The sequence below is a fragment of the Pyrgilauda ruficollis genome, unplaced genomic scaffold (assembly GCF_017590135.1).
Source record: "Pyrgilauda ruficollis isolate IOZ18807 unplaced genomic scaffold, ASM1759013v1 scaffold116, whole genome shotgun sequence".
NCBI classification, from domain to species: domain Eukaryota; kingdom Metazoa; phylum Chordata; class Aves; order Passeriformes; family Passeridae; genus Pyrgilauda; species Pyrgilauda ruficollis.
In genome coordinates this window covers 549,431-567,307 of record NW_024509877.1, presented here as the reverse complement: position 1 = coordinate 567,307, position 17,877 = coordinate 549,431, and the positions used below count along the sequence as shown (strand labels likewise).

Here is a 17,877-nt window from a genome sequence, read left to right as displayed (position 1 = left end):
CCCCGCCCCGCCGCCTCCGCCCGCCCCCAGCGAAGAGAAACAAAACACAGCCCCGGCACCGCCACGCTCTCCCTCCTTCTCCTCCTGGCTTTCGGTGGTTGTTTTTTGGGTGTTTTTTTTAAATTTATTTTTTCTTTTAATTTTTTTTTCTTGGGGATTCTCCTCTCTCCTGCCAGACTGACTTACACGTTCTTGATAATTTCTCTTCCCCTCATTTTTTATACTCTTCTCCCTGCTTCCAAACCCTGTGTCTGTGTGTTTCAATACTATCACAACCTCTGCTAAAAATAGATCTTTTTATACCCTTCCTCCTCTCTGACCCCATCCAACACCCCTTGTTAAGGTGAGTTGTGTCTTTTCATCACTTTTTTCCTTGTGTGTTGTTTTTTCTTTTTTTGGTTTTGGTTGTTTTTTATTGGTATTTTGGTTTCGGGGTTTTTTTTTTTTTTTTTTTTGGTTTTGTTTTTTTTTTTTTTGGTTTTTTTTTTTTTTTTTTTGTTTTTGTTTTTTTTTTTTTGTTTTTTTGTTTCGGGGTTTTTTTTTTTTTTTTTTTTGGTTGGTTTTGTTTGTTTTTTTGGTTTTTTGTTTTTTGGTTTTTTTTCCCCATTTAGGGCAGATTTTAGGGAGGAGGGGATGTGGAGGAGAGAATTTCATGGGGAGTCAGGCAAAGCCTTATTTTACCTTCTGCAGCCTCAGCATCATTCCGGACTGCTCCCTTTTATCCCAAGGATGTAGCTAGCTGATGAAAGTGGGGAACTACTCTTCCTTAGCGCTGCATGCTTGGGAGCCACAGCAACAGCAGGAAAAAAACCAAGCTTCTCCTTTTTCCTTCGTCCTACCCCCCACTCCCTTCCTCATTCCCTCCTCCTTCCTGTGTCGTTTATTTGTTGTTTATTTATTTTTATTTTTTTTAAATATTTTGGTGGGATGTTTGGTTGGGATTTGGTGATGGGTGTTTTTTGTTTTGTTTGTTGTTTTGGTGTTTTGGTTTTTTTTCTTCTGTGTGTATGCTTGGTTTCTGTTTTGAAGCAATACCCAGGGGACTTGGAATGAATTGCATGCAGTGCCAGTGGAGCTCTGTGTGTGTGCACGTGTGTCTTGAGAGTGAGTGAGTGTGTGCAAAGTGCATTTGTATTTCGTGTTCCTGGGATGATGAGTCCCTGTGCACAGAGCAAGGAGCACAGCAGGGGCTGCTGAGGGAGAAGCTGGTCAGGGATGCGGGAAAGCTACAGAGCTCTCCACAGAGTTCAGTCCCTTGTGCTCCAGAACATCTTTCCATAGATCATTACTGGCACCTTCAAGGTGATGGCTCCCATTCCTCTCCTGGCTTCTCAGTAGAGGAGTGCAGAAAAGGAAAACTTTACAGCTAATGAGAAGGGTTAGCATTCCTGTTCCTCCAGCAGCCCGAGACAGTGTTATTCCAGGGATGAGTGGGGAAAATACAGTTGTGATCCAGAGTAAACGGATCGTTTGCTGTAACATATTAGTGTTCAGTGAGAAAAAGACACATTAAACACTATCAGTTTGGTCAGCCAGCAGAAGCATTGGAGTCCAGCTTACTTCCCAATTCCAAAGTTGTTTTAGACTGTTTTTCAATCTTCAGAAAACTGTGCCTATTGATGGCAGAAATGTGTTTTTTACTGTAAAACAGTCTATTATAAATCTGCTGGGGAACGATTTATTATTCAGAGGCAATCAGGTAATTTATATGTTTCATGGATTTCCCCCAAGTCTTTTAGTGTGCCTTCAATTATGTATTTTACCTGTGTGTGCGAAGCGGGGTAATATAGATTTTAGTTGCATTTTAACAAGGTGTTAAGGCATAACTTGCAGGGTGCCATTTGCAAAGTGTCACTTAATATGAAGCAAAATAACAGCCTCTAGCTCTTTCTCATGGATTTTTCACATCTCTCTTGTTTGTTTCAAAGCAAGTGGTGATTTTGCTTAAGAACTTGTAAGGAAAACTGGCTTCACAGTGGTACACAGTTTCAGATATTAGCTCAAAAGTATTAACACTTGTCTGGCTGCGAGACTTGAATTTACTTCTAAAATACAAATACAAAGTACACGAAAGAGCACTTGGTATATATGGTTTTCTAACAGGTTGAATCATTTGTGTATCTAAAAGTTTACAAATGAGCTAAAATGGTTCTTGTAATCTGTGTTTGGAGGCCTTCATAGATACAGGAACATTAATGTTTCCTGTCTAGTTAATGCAATTCCAAAATATCCTGTCTTTCCACATGCTGCATAGATAACACTCAGTAAAAATGAGCAGTCATGAAAATAGTCTTGTGCTATCAAGGGACATTTCATCATTTCTTGCTAGCCTAAATTAAAATATTTTACACAAGTTTGCCTTGGAATTTTTTTTTTCTGCTGTGGCTGGCTGATTGTGAAAGTGGGAAGCATGCTTTGAGTGAGATGTGACATTCCTAATGCTTGATAGCTGTGAGGGGAGAGACACCTGATGTGCTGTGTACATCATTCTTGAAGGGATGCAGGGTAAGAAAAAGGGATGGAAAACGAGCACAGTGCACTGGCAGTTTAGATAAATAAATGTGGGTGATGCATGTTAGCTTGTCATCTGCGGTTCTGCTGAACCCTGACTGCTGGCTAAACATATTTTCTTGGTAAGCACTGCAATGTGATACAATTTTTCCGGTTTGATAGAGTTTGCTGTTAAAATCACATGTAGCACAGAACAGTTCTTGTTCAGTAGATAAAAATCATGCCACTTCATTTTAATCCACAGAAGGCTGAAATATCCACTACTCCTACTGAAGTCACCAGGAGTTACCTGTGATCAGCACTCTTCTTGATATTTTATCTCACCATGTCAGGATTTAGGATATTTCCAAAGGATGCCATTGACAGCAGATCTCATTTTATTTAGATTTTACTTCAGGAGCATATTGTATGTTTACAGGTAGATATTGTCTTTTACCACAGCAACACTAAAATGTATCAGGAAATGGAAAACTCTTAAAATTGTTTTTCTCAGGAGCCTTTAAAGAGAATTCTCCCTGTGTCCTTTAACCGTTTCTGGAAAAGCAGTGCTCACTTCAAAATCTACATACTAGGAACCTTTAGTTGGTTGCTTAGCTGTTGGTGAAAAAAAAAAAAAAAGATGGAATGTTTGTACACAAAAAGAGCAAGTCATGTGTTTGGGGGTTTTTTATGACAACTGAAAGACAGGAGTGCTTTCAGCTGGATATGACAGTGTTGAAGCAAGGTTAATGTTGAGTTTGATCTGGGGGTTGTTCCCATTGGCATGAGTGACAGCACACCAACACTTAGCTTATTCTGTAATGTACTAACCTAGATTAAACATCTCTTTAACTTATATTTTGAGATTTGGATATGACATCAAACCTTGGATTTATTCACTCCTAAAGCCTTTTTTGTTTGTTTTGTGTTTGTTTTGTTTTTGAAACAAGTCTTTTAAAGCTGTGAACTTCTATAAACAAAGTAGTGGAGTATTCAGTAGTCGCTCCAACTTTGTGGACCTTTTTGCTGTGAAAGTAAGGTGGGATTTCTCTCTACTGCTAACGACCTGAAATTATTTTCTTGTATTATTGCACTTTGTTATTATGCAACGTGAGTCTAAAATTCTTAGTCAAAGGAGTATTTATTCTGCGGTTGTGGTGGTTCCACAATAGAAGAACATGTGTATTTTTTCTTGTCCTGAATTAGAAGTACCCATCATGTTCAGTGACATTTTGTTGCAGGGCAAAGTTGCTGTTTCATTGGGTATACTTACCAAGGAAACTGTATTGATGACAGACTTTCTTAGATTTTTAACTAAGTAAATGAGAACTATCACAGGGCTGCCTGGTAATTTTGGGGTTGGGGTGCAGTGGTTTTGTCTGTATCCACGCAGAATGCAATTGCAGTATACATTAAAAATCAGTAGCATCTGAAAATATTAATCCATTTTTCTCTTTAGATACCTCTTTCTTTACCAGTTTAAAATGGTACTATATATGTGTATGTGTTTCCATCTGAGTGTATATTTGTAATTTTAAGGTGTTTAGATGAATGATGTTACCTTAAGCAAAGATGACTGCTTATTTGCATTTTGTCTGCTGGAAATACAGTCTTTATAATAAAATAGGTATTTTTCTTCTGTTGTACTTGCTTGTGCATAGATGAAAATTAGTATTTTCCTCCTGGGAAATTTGTTACTCTTCAGAGCCAGATGCTGAACAGATCTACTAGCAGTTCCCAGTCTTGGTGCACATGGATGAGTGTCAGAGGTAACAAGTGCTCAGGCATGGCAGGGAAAGGAAGGGGGTGGCTCTCTGCAAAGCAGGGGCGGTCTAATAATCTGGTACTGCAGTGGCTGAGTTGTTCAGGGCTAAGAGAGCAAAGTGCTGCCTCACCCTTAACAGTATAAACTCCTCTATCCTAGGGTTTGCATTCATCAGGCTGCTTGGTTTTCCCTTTATTAGATAGGGACGACTTAATTACAGTCTGGTAGCGCTAACACAGCTCTCTGATGACTACTGTTTGTAGGAGGCCAAGTGAAAAGTAATTCTGGAGAGGGGTCTCCAGCTACAGTGTTTCTTTGTGGTATGTTTTTATTTACTCCAGTTTTCCCCAGATTTGCATCCAGCTATTATACCCTACTTGTCAGCGTAGGCTGGAGATTGTTTTGTGTGCAGAAAGTGTTTGTAGGAAAGGGAAAATAATGTTATTGTTAGCTTTAGACAACGCAGTGTACCTGCCCCACCAATTCCAACCAAATGAAAGGAGAGCTGTGGCATTGGAGCTAAAATGTTCCAAATTTGCTTGATATAAATATGGTACTTCATGCCTCATGAGGAGAGACACCTTTTTAAACATAATTCAGAGGGAATGCGTTTTCGGAATGAGTTTTACTGTAAGTCCCAGTGATCACTCATGTCCCAAAGAATCTGCTAGGAGCAGCCCAAGTAATTACAGGTTAATGTGGGGTGTGAGGCTGTTCCTCCTACTCAATCCCCTGTTGCAACTCAATGCTGGTAGATGGGTACCTGTTCCAGCACTGCCATTGTATCAGTGACAAAACTTAAATTTTGTTTAGAGGGCGATATATATAATGCACTATTGATTCCTGGTAGCAGCAAGGCTTTTAACAAGGAGTATAAATTCAAGAATTTTGATTATGGATCTTGCAACATCTGACTTTGTCATCTATGCATTAGATATATTTTGATGCTGTGAACACTTAATCCAAGGAAGCAAAATGCTTGTCTTCTATAAATGACAGAAAAAATACTTAGTTAATTAATTCATTTGGCCTTTTGAGGTGTAGATGGCTCAGGACTATACATTTCTTGACTACAAATTGACACTTGGTTTACGTAAAAATAGTTGCAGAAGGATTTATTATGAATAATCTTTGACTGGCTCTTTTGTGTGCATTTTAAAAAGTAGTTAGTTTATAGCAAGGCTTTAGGGCAACCCTGGAAGTCTGATGGTAGCTTAGTCCTCTTATTTAATAGTAGTTAATATAAAATTTCATTAATATAAGTGACATGTTGTTGTGGTTTAACCCCAGATGGCAACTAAGCCCCACACAGCCACTGCCCCATCAGCAGGATGGGACAGAGAATCCAAAGAGTAAAAGGAAAACCTCGTGGTTTGAGCCAAAGACAGTTTAACAGGTAAAGCAAAAGCCACACACACAAGAAAAGCATCACTTCCTCTGATGTGGCAGGTGTTCAGTCATCCCCAGGAAACCTGGCTCTGTCTGCTCTAACAGTGACTCAGGAAGACAAACACATCGTTCTGAACACCCTTGTCCTTCCTTCTTCCCCCAGCTCCTCTTGGATCAGTTGAGGTCAGCTGTGTCCCCTCCCAGCTTCTTGTGACCCCCCAGCCTCCTCACTGCTGGGGTGGGGTGAGAAGCAGGAAAGGCCTTGACACTGTGCAAGCACTGGTCAGCAGAAACCAAAATATCCCTGTGTTATCAACATTGTTTCCAAGAAAAATCCAAACCCCAGCCCCATACTGGCTCCTGTGAAGAAGGTTAGTTCTATCTCAGTTAAAACCAGCACATGTATATAGTGGCATAGTCTATTTCAAACATACCGGCACTTTACATACAACAGTATCTTTTGTAATGAGGCATCTGGAGCTCCCATAAAGACTTTTTAATCTGCAATCAAAATTTGAAAATTTTATGCAAATCAAAGTGGCAGTGTTCTTTGAGCTCTAGTAGAATAAAGCACCATGACTGTATGATTCTCTTACCAGTCATACCATTGCCATTCTTTCACCTGGTGAATTCATAAAACATTTACAAGCCAATCTTAGCGGTTTCAGGCAATATCTTTAGGTCATGATGGCTGCCTCAGTAACCTTGCGTATACCAGTATTCAAAAACAATGTGGTGAAAGACAGGGAATGTGAACCAGGAAGGAAATAGGATCCTGAGGTGGGATTAGAAAACCCTTCAGGATAAACAAAAAAGCCTGTCTTTCTGAAGAAGACAAGTACCTGGCCATGATCTTCTTCCAAGCTTCTTTGGACTTCCTTGCCAGGCAAAATCCGAGTATTTATCAGCAGTGCAGAAACTTAATGAAATTTTGTAGAATGACAGAACCACAGAATGACTTGGGATTGAAAAGGATGTTAAAGATCATCCTGTTTCAAACACTGTGATGGCCATCTTCCAGGCACACCTCAGAGCAGATCAGGTTTCAAATTTGTATAACCCAGCTGAGGCTGTAACAGGAACAGAAAGGTAGAACTTAACAAATATAAATACTTGTATTTAAATAAGGATGTGAATGGCTCCTTCTGTTATGATATAAATGGAGAAGTGTGTTCTGTTTCATTTGTGTTTCATTTTGATAAGGTTTATACATTTTGCCTTATAGTATTGAATGGCGAACAACTTAGGCTATAAGAGTATGGAAGTTCGAAGTTAAGTCTTAGCTTTCACTTAACTATTACAGAGGCATGGTCAGTGTCTCAGGAGTTCTCATTGCAGGTCTTAGAAACATCCCCTAAAGTGGCACTGAACGTGGGGTTTGTGCGATGCTGTTCCTACCTGTAAAATGGGATAGCAGAGCTATGGCTAAATTCAGCAATTCCTATTCCTGTTAAATCATTTCTTGACTTCAGTAGGATTTCTTGCCTAAGCGAGAGACTCCAAACAGGCTGGTAGAACACTGACAACAGGGAAGGTGTGAAATATCTATTATTATTACTTCAGAGAATCTTATCTTGTATGAAATGGCTCATGTTTCAGGCAGTCTGCCTAACTAAACCGAAATTCCTTGGCACTTTCATTTGATTTCTGCAACACGACACTGCTTGATTCCATCACAGGGTGAAATAAATGGAGACTTCTTTATAAAATCTGAGGTCTAAATAAAGCATATGTTAAGTATAGCAATGTTTTAAATATATTAATTCTACATGATAAAAAATATAGTCTTTTAGCTGTATGTTTCTGGTTGTCCATCTACGTGCAAGAAATTATTTTGTCTGTATTTGGATTTTCACCTAATATAAAAATATTTTATGAGTTCTGGAAGCAGGTGGATACTTCATTGGTTGCTCTTTGCATGTCAGAGATGAGACACTGGCGAGGCACTGGAATAGGCTGTGTATAGAAGTTGTGGGTGCCCTGCCCTTGGAAGTGTTTGAAGCCAGGTTGGATGGGTCTTTGAGCATCCCTGCCCATGGCACAGGGATTAGAACTAGATGCTCTTAAAGATCCCTTCTAACCCAAACCATTCTATGTGTCTGTGTCACAGACATCAATTAGTCATCTGAGCGACCCCCATCCTTGGGTTCTGTAGTGCACAGACAAAATATTAAGCAGCAGTAATGGAGCAGGAGAAGGTAATTTATTTTCCTTCTCTTTTTTACAGTTATTTTTCAGTGGTAATGTGGGATAGAGACTAGAAAAGAATTGTAAATGTGACTGTTCCTAGCCACCAGCTTAGTTTTAAAGCTGCATTTTGAGTGGGGATAGGTGCCTGTCTTAGCATTTGGGATTGGCAGAATTCTCCTGCCTGGCAATACGGAAGAATCTGGGAAGAGGAGGATTTTGATTCTTTCGAGTTTGAAGGTGAAATCTGCAGTGCCATATGGATAATATCAGATCCTTCACTCCTGTGAGATCTTTCCAGTATGTATTGCAAAGGCAAACTCACGCTTGATCTTCAAGGCTGAAATCTTAAAAGCAACTTTAAATTTGCACTCTCATGCAGATTTTGCTTGTGTGTGACACATACAGGTGCATCCTAGAGGTGTAAGCAATGTGAGGCAGAATCAGGGATAGTAGAATGTATAGAACCAAAGAAATTTTTAAAGAAAAGGGTAACAAAGTACCTGCATAAGCAAAAATTAAAAAAAAAAAAAAAAAAGTAAGTGTGAGGGAGTCTTTAAGAGAGGATGGAAGAGGGAAAAGCATCGCTCTGGGATGGGATTAATAAGATTTAACAGAATGTGAGATAAAAAGCACATAACAAATATCAGAGATTGGAGGCTGGATTGGAAGAAAAGAAATGTTAGAAGGTGAAATTGCAGGCTGAAAGGGAGCTGTACATTGTCAGTTTAAAGTATAGTTTCAAGATCAGCTGAAGTTGGTCTAAATTCCAGCTGCTTCTTCAGAGGGAGTCCTGGACAATCCGCCTTCTTTCCTCTGAATAGTGTGCTGCAACTGGTAATATAAAAAAATAAAAATTTAGCCCAGTCAGGTCCTTGATGCATCTGACTAACTGCTCATATTAACACTACAGCTGCCTCAAGGCACAGGGGAGGCGCAGGAAAAGGCAGCATAAAATTGACTTAGGCTGCCGATGGATCTGTGCTCTTGGTCTGAAAGTCCTGGTGAGATTCTGAGTTATAAATTATTTAGAAGAGAGTCTGGCTAGGAAGACATAGAGTGGTAACACAATGGAAGGAAGAAGCCACCTGGGACAGTACTTAGAGTGAGCAGTTAAAATGGCTGCATGCAAAGGAAAAAAAGATGTTAAAAACATCTAAGAGGCAAAATAAAGCATTTAAAAGTCACAAAAAGAGAGTATTTATGTTGTCTTTGTATTTAATTCATGGGCACACCTGCTGATGCAGTCTTTAATTAACATGATCAAGCAGGGCATTTTTCCTACTCCTCCCAAGCAGCTACCCTGTCCCTCATGACCCCGGCTGAGCAGAGCAGTGCCCGTGACCTGGGGCTTATTTCACCTCCTTGTGTTATGAATGACAGAGTCCAGTGCTCAGCAGTCCCGCTGGAAGCTTCAGGCTTCCCTCTCACATCCTTCACGTGCATCTCCATCAGAGACCTCCAGCATATTCCATACTGACTTTTTATTAACCCAGTGTTTATGGCTCCCAAACAAAACATTTTTCTGCCCCTTTTATTTCAGAGCTGCACCTGCACTGTGCCATACATGTACAGAATATGTTATGCTTACTTTTAAATGGTAATGCATGATTCAAGTTTCTCTTGCAATAAGAAGAAGGATATATATATAGAAGGATAAAAGTAAATCAGAATGAAATGCCTTCAGAGAAAAGGAGGAAAGATTAGAATATGTTTTGTAATGAATGAAATATAAAGCTCCGAGGTCTTACTGGTTATCTTTTTAATGATTTGTTTTAAAATATTAAATGGGGACATTAGATTATGCAGAAATACACAGACACATGCTAAACCACATTATGGATTCCATTCTTTAGAAGAGAGGGCTGAAAAAAAGCACTTTACCCAGCCCTGTGAGAAATAAGATGCAGGCAGATGATGTCATGCAGTCTAGACTGGAATAAAAGATGTATTTTTAAAAATTTTAGCTAACTTACTTAAATAAAATATTTTGAAAGTCTAAGAAATCGTAAGTGCTAGATGATTATCTTAGATTTTTCTTTGATCATGTTCTGTGGGTTCTGGTGCCTTTTTATAACATTTTTTAAAGACTTTATTTTCTTCTTTTAAACATACCTATAGAGAATTCCATGCTCATAAGAAGATATGACTGATTCTTCTGGGTTATGCAGTTCAGTCCCTTGCATTGCAGCCAAGATGTCATACAATTCCTTTCATGTACTGATCAAACTCCTTCTTACAACTATTTAGGGAGTTTTTTAGTTCCCATACTCCATTTGAAGGCTGTTCCAGTTTTCTGGTTTCTTTTCCTCTTAAATATGTTCATGGCCTGCTTTTATTGCTTTGTTTTTGGACTACTTGAGCTGTTGTACTTGAGCTTCAATGTAAGATGTTTACTGACTCAGAGTGCTGGACTTAAAAAGCAAAGTTCTTGCTGGACAGAGGTCAGCTATAGTGATGACTGCTAAGTTCTTGTGGAGGATAGATGATGGTGTAGAGTTAGGCACAATAGGTTTCTGATCGTGCTCCCCATTTATGGATGACTAACCTTAAACCAGATTTCACTGCTGACCTTCAGAGTGTAAATGATATGTCAAGAGCCTTACCCACATTTCTCTTTTGGGAGGTTTGATCTTCCAGTGTGCAGTACTCCACGGGGTTTTTTGCAGACTCATTTTCATTTGGCTTAGTTCTGGTTTCTCACTATAAATAGTTCAAGTAAAACAGAAAGAATCTTTCTTTGTAGTTTGAAAAAAAGTCCTGTTTCCCCTTTGGATTAAATTTCAGTTGGTGAGAGTTGTGTTCTTAACATTTACACAGATGCAATATTCTAACCCTTAGTCTTTCAAATAGGAGGTAGCCGTTATGCTCTAAGCAAAGTTATTTTAATATTGGACTATCTAATACTCTTAATGAAGAATGCATTGGATTTCATGTAGCTTTGGCACACTGTTACTGATAAGTACTTCATTTGGGAAGCCAGAAATTACTGACTTTTGATTCTGAGCACATCTTCTGGTTTTAAAATTACTGGTAAAGGAAAGATGTATTTTTTATTTGTGATCCTTGAAGTATAGTGTAAATAGAGGACAGGAAATACAAGTGGCTGGCATTTTTATGTTTTCAAGAATTTATTTCAAATAGCTTTCAAAAAGCTGCAGGTACCAATGTCGGCATACCCTCACCCTGAGCACTGTGTGCAGTTCTGGGCCCTGCAGTTTAAGAAAAATGTGAAGGTTCTTTAATGTGTCCAGATGAGAGCATCAAAGCTGGAACATATGTCCTGGAGGAGCAGCTGAGGACTTTGGGCTTGTCTAGTTTGGAGAAGAGGAGGTTGAAGGGTGACCTTTCTACAGCTTCCTAAGAAGAGAACTTGAGGAGGGAGGTGCTCAGCTTTTCTCCTGGGTACCTAGTGACAGGACACATGGGAATGGTTTAAAACTGGACCAGCAAAGGTTCAGAGTAGATAGGAAGAAACATTTCTTTACTGAGAGGATGGCCATACATTGGAACAGGCTCCTTGTAGAGGTGATTGATGCCTCAAGCCTGTCAGTGTTAAGAGGTATTTGACAATGATGTGCTTGAACTTTTGGTCAGCCCTGAATTGGTCAGGCAGTTGGACTAGATGATCATTTTAGGTTCCTTCCAAGTAAAACATTCTGTCCATACACAGTATTTTCAGTCTTCTATTTCTGTTATTTTTCAAAAATCAAGGAGTAAAGTCATGACATTGAAGCTTTACATCATTTGCAACTTTAAAGTTATAGTCCCCTATGTGTGAAATATTTTAAGCAATTGTATACATTATTATGTTGTACAAGGAGTTAGTGTTTGCCTAAAATGGAATTATTGCCTTTTTAATTTATAAAAAACCCCTATTTCTTTGCATATTATTTATCATTATTTTTCTGTTGGAAATTTCACATGGATGGATAAGATACAGTTCTATTTATCAGGTATTTTTTAAATACCACAATAAGTTGTATTTACTGTGTCAATGCTATAATACTACTTCAAGAAGCAGTATCTGAAACAGTAAAATTCCACAGTGAATGAAGCAGCTGGAACTGTAAGTCATATCAGCTGCCCAACACCAAAAACTCCTTTGCGCTTTCTCCTGGGGCCGTTGACATTTGCCTTGCCTGCAGAATGACTATGCATGTTATCTGCAAGGCATTAATCCATTAGTAATGAGCCACCTTTAATCCTGGTGTAGATGTCCTCTTCCTGGAGAAGGGTGTGTGTCACAGCATTAAGATTTCTGTATACCTATGTGGGCAAATAACTTCCCTTGTTGGATTTGTCCCATTTAACCTAGCGGGACTGCGGTTTTGAGTGTTTGTAGGAGTCAGCTCTGAGTCATATTTGTCCTGCAGACCTGGGCATGGAAGGGATTCAAAATCCACCTAGGGGAATGGATTTCCAGTGTGCGTGTGCACAAAGGTTGGGGCTGGGAAGGAGCCTAGAGTCCTTAGCACTAACAGCGTTCATCAATCCAGGATGTTTATGCTTAAAAGAATGCAGCAGTGCACACAGAAGTGTTGTTTATGTTGCTGTTATTAAAGAAAAAAAAAACAACCTTAAAAAAAAGCCCACACTTTTTTTTTTTTTATTAAAAGATTAATTGTAGATCTGGAAAAAATATAATTATATGTTATGGCAGTGTCTGATCTGTTTTCCTGGGATGCTTCGGATGCTTTTTGATTTCAAATTTCTTTTTCCACATGCTGTTGCTATGGTAAGAATCAGCACATCAGGGAGAGGTGTCATAGCAAATAATGTAATAAAAAATAACCTATAAGAGCTTTGTATTTCATGGGGCAGCATAGGGCCCATGGTTTGGAGTTATTACTGAAGCCTTGTCAAAAGAGTTTTCAAACTGTGTGTGGCATCTCATTATTCAGGGATTGTTTTTACATGACTAAAGTAAATCCAGAAATTCAGCCTTTTTATCAATAAAATTACATTAACTACAAATTAATTCTTACCTTCTTTAGAAAATAGTAGGTCTTCCATAACTTGAGAGGGGAAAATAAAATAAAATAAAAAATGAATAAAAAAAAGGAAATATGATAGGGCAATAGAGATGAAGCTAAGCAAAGGAAAATCAGAGATTTTTAGCTTTTCTGGAGAGTATGGGGGGGGGAGGAGGAGCAAAGAGGGATGATGTATACCAAGGTTTTTTCAACTTGACTTTAGTAATCAACTAATGCTAAAATTGGATGAGTGCAAGAATGTGGAAATACCAGCTGTGTCCTGTAATGGCATGCCAAGCTCCTCCGTAGTAAAGATTGATCAAAGTAGTTGAGTATTGAAAAACAGGTGGCATCTTCAGATGGTTCCAAACCTAATTGCTGCAACTCCATTACCAAGAGTACTTGTGTACCACGGCCTGCTAAACAGAAAGACTTCTGAAGAGAATTTTGAATTTACTGAACAGAAGTTACCTATGTTCAAAATGTGGTGAAATAAGCTTATCACAAGATGAGGCTGTACTTTTAAAATAGCAGCTGTAGTTACAGATTAATTAAATGCACAAGAAGAGGTGGAGAGGGGGTTAGAGACTCCAAGGTCTCTGAGTAGCAAAGACATGGGATGACAGACTCTACTGGAAGATCAGGAGATCAAAGGGAATCCTTATATTCAGTGTTAGAAGAGAGTGAGTTTGCCACACAACAATTCTAACTTCAATTCTAGCAACAAGACACTGGAGAAAAATCCATGAGAGGGCTTCTGGTTCCCTCCAGAGTTATGGCCTTTGGATATAGGAGACTCCAAACTAATTTGCCCATTTGATAGCCAGAAATAGGGAGACTGACCAAGAGAATTTAATGCTAATTAAATGTTTGTCATCACAAAACTGAGTTTGTTTTTTTTTTTTATATGAATGGTTCCATCAATCCAGATGTTGCTCTAAACTGCCACCTGAGTGATATGTAGAAAAGTAGTTTTGTAATATTAAACCATTTAAAATGTTTAGTTAGAGGTTTAGTTAATTCTTCAGACTACAATGACTTCAGTTATTTTTTTAAGCAGATACCTCCTCAGTTGCAGTCAGTAGCCTCATGCCAAGCCCAGCATCCATTTGGAATCATGCAGAGTTTGCACTTCAGTAGTGTTTTAGCAATGTGACAGGCTTGCCTTCAAATGTCCTGGCTGCAATTTGCTCACAGCAACCTCATTCAGACCCACCCATGTGTTTCAAGGGCTGGCTTTCTGCTGTTCAGCTGATGTTTTGATCCAACGTAGCAGATCTCACTTGCAGGATGGTTTGCAAACTCGCAGAGCAGCAAAGTTGTGGTGAAGGTTCCTTCTTGGCAGCAGAGGAACTGTTTTCTCCTGAGGAATGCTGCTGCTTGTTTAGTCCTCTTGCCTGCGAGCATAAGTGCTCTCACATAGTGTGATGACAGTGCAGTTCAATAGCAACTAAAGTTGAGGAAGCAGGAGGATAAGCTGTCCAAAACTTAGACTTCTTGGAAAATCCCATTCTAGCATCTCTCGCTAACTTCCGTCAGCATTAAAGAGGATTTTGCACCAAAGATCTCTCTGAAAATCCTGCTAAGCTTCTGCCTTTGTCAGTCTTAGATGTGGATATTTCAAATCAGAGAGCAGAATTACTATTACTTTAAGACAGCTTTTCTGAAACGCTATTAGCAATGTGCTTCTTGCCTCCCTCCTCCCATCTCCTGTAGCTCTCATGTACATTCGCTGATATCAACCACATCTGCTAGGAGAATGTGAAGCTCAAAATACAATCCACTCCCTAGAAATTCTTTCAGATGTGTTTCTGCACAGATGAGGAGATGCAGACTGTCTGTGATGGGCTCCAAGCTTGACAGCTCCAGACCCTCGGCATGCTCCAGCTAGAGGGGTCAGACAAGGGCTGGACCTTCTTAGACAGCTGGGACTTGCAATCAACAGAAGCTTGTAGACCCTCTCTGTAGTGATTTTGTTCATAACCCTGACATGATAACCACCCACACCCTTCATGGCTAACCACAGCATGCAGGGATGCTTGCCACTGTACAGACCTTTGTTTTCTGCTGCAAGTTTTCTTAGAATTGTGCTAATTTGCATTGTTATTACGGCTTCTGATGAGTTTTGAATAGTCATGTATATCACTAAATAGTTTATTTTAAGTGCTTCTTTGAGAAGGGTGTTATTTTGAGGTTTAAAACATGGATGGTCTGAATGAAAAGGAATGTACTTTTTTCTAGTCATGTTTTGAGGATGTCTTCTGACACATGAAACTTTCATTATCCTTTAATTATTGATAGGAAGCATTTTCTTACCAGCATAGCACTTACACACAGTAAAGTCACTTTTCAGGAGAAATTACTGCAAGCAATTTTTGGATGAGTTTCAGTTTTGCAAATTGCTTAGGTTTTTTTCCTTTGTTTTTTCGTGGTATCCCATAAATTAAGGCACAAATTATAAGCAAGATCGTTATGCTGTCATGAATCACTCAAGTACTAATGGCCTAATGCACTAAGCCTTAATTAGTAATATTGTATTTTTAAAAAGACAATATTGTGAATGAAACCTGAGCATGCACTGTTTTATAACTGGGCTTCCCAGAAGATTTTAAATGGATTCTTCCTCTTAGTATGTTTTTAAATAATTGATACAGCCACTTCAAGCCCTTACTAGACAAACGAATTATTGGCTGCTGGTGACAAAATTTGGTTTGGGCATAATAACTTCAGAGAGACATGGCACTGCATACATCTGCTGCTCTAATTAGAAAGTTTGCCTAGGGTGCTTGTATCACAAAGAATGGGAAAAAATAGTGCTCCACAATCTGTTGTAACAGAGTGATTCCTGCAAAGTTGATTTATACAAGATTTCTGTTTAACTCTTTCACTTCTGCTGGAACAATCTGATACCATTTTAGCAAATTTTGTACAGGCAGGACAGGCCTTACCTGAATGGGCTGCCTGCTTGCAAATGCCACTTTCATGTGCAGTTTCATGTGCACTTTCATGTGATTTAGGTCCTGCAAGTGCATTGTTCCACGGTGCACAAGACCATCTTCTTGTCTTCTGTAAAGCAGACCACTGAGACCATTGCTACTGTCTCCTACAGGAGTCTCCTAAGAGGCCTTCAGTTGCTCCAACCACAGAGAATAGCCAGCAGCCCTAGTGCTAAGTCCCTTTATTCCAGGTAGGCTCTCAATGTATGAGTTTTTAACAGAGAAAGTGAAAATCAGGACTAACAGCTTTAAATTAGTTTTAGTGGCCCAGTGATAGCCATATATTTTTAGAGGGAAACTTGTTAATCTGGGACTAAAAGCAGTTGCTGTGATACAATGATCAAGTGCATCTTGTTTAACCGGGGAACATACAGCACTGGAAATCAAGCCCCTTCTTACTGGAGTGGTTGGAATTCATCCAGTTGAACAGCATTCTGCTCAAAAAAGTAGCTGTTGTTATGGGAAGAATTAATTGGAAGTGTACAAGTAAGATTGGCATTTCTTGTTGCTGATTTTAATTTATCTATTCACTGAATATTTCATGGAAAATGATTAGTTTCAACAAATATCGTGTGTGTTCCACGACAACACACAGCAGGATTTTGGTGTCATGGAACTATAATTTATTGCAGCTTTCTGAAGAAAGTTATTAGGCTTGGTGGAGAGTGTAGAGAGCGAGATCTTGTTCTCCTTAGACCTCATTTAAGTTAATAAATAATTCCAGTACAAGGAACTTTAAGGGCACTGAAAATAAAGCATAGTGGAATTTAATTTAAAGAAAAGAAATCGTGTCAAAAATGTCTATGTTTTGAAGGAAGTGAAAGGTAGTCAGGCACATGAAATTCCCTATTATCAACCAATCAGAATGTTTCAGAGAATAGATAAATATCTTAAAGCCAGGTTAAAGTGTTGTGGGAGATGGAACTCTATTTTACATGTCAGATTATCTGTTCGTACTATGCTATTGTTGAACAGCAAAGAGGCAGAGCAGCTCTTCAGATATGCTAATGAAATGTTTATGAAAGCAAAATCCAATATCAGAAATTGGAGAAATGTAGCAACCTGAGATGAAGGTATACTTCGGAATATCTGTTGTTATTTTGAATTTTCCTTATCCAAATCTTTCCAAAGAAATGATGAAGCAGTATGGTGCTGACATACATTTATAGATATACAGCTTGACATACCACAGAATTTAAATTTATTTCTTCTACAATGTTACTCTCTACCTAATCCAATTATTTATGTAGGCTGTTAACTCAATGGTCAGTGTAACTACAAAAGTATTTTTTATTGTTTTCACAACCACAAATGATGGTAGAATAGTATATAGAATATTTATATGTATCCACAAATTTGTAAAAAGCATAAAGTCTTTATATTATTTCCAGGAACTATTAGGAATTTTCCAAATAATCAAAGGAAAGTGGTTTTGTTCCAGGATGTAGGGAGGAATTAGAAAGAAAAGAAGGAGAAATCAAAGAAATCGGATTGGAATGATGAGAGACTTTAGATCACCTTGAGCTGAAGTTACATTTATTTTCCCTAGCAGGTTTGCTTATGGTGTTCTCTTTATGGGTGTTTGAGGGGTTTTTAAAGTTTAATTTCTGCTGAACTGAAATATATGGTTCTAGGGAGGATCTCATAAGAGAGAACTATATAAAATTCCTTTCTTATCCTTTTAGATGATTTTTCCTTCTCAGTGGGTCATTGGCTTTTATGCAGTGTGCTGTGTTCATTTGTGGACTAACTTTTGATGTATGCATTATTCATGTTGGGACTGGTACAAGTTTTATCAATGATTGCAGTGTCTAAAAGAACATTAGGAAGAATGAGGAACATTTTGAATTCACTGGTACTCTACAGACTTGTTCATGTTGGGCACACACCAAGACTTTTTGCATATCCTTTCTCAATCACTCTTGATATATAAGCAAAATTGAATTAAGTACAGAATGGTATTTCAGCAGCAAAGATGCATTCCATTCTCGTTTGTCCTGCTTGCCTCATCAGCCCAAAAGACCATATATACAGGCAATTTATTTTCTGCCCTTCTCAAGTCCCCAGGCAATGG

General features: G+C 38.7%; 1 long non-coding RNA gene across 1 annotated transcript in view; it reads left to right on the top strand.

Moving 5' to 3' along the window:
• The first annotated feature begins 157 nt into the window (after window positions 1-157).
• LOC121362020 overlaps window positions 158-17,877 on the top strand; it is a 201,131-nt gene continuing 183,411 nt past the window's right edge. The window contains exon 1 of the long non-coding RNA XR_005956435.1: window positions 158-343. This is a non-coding gene — a long non-coding RNA (uncharacterized LOC121362020). The remainder of the gene's footprint in view (window positions 344-17,877) is intronic.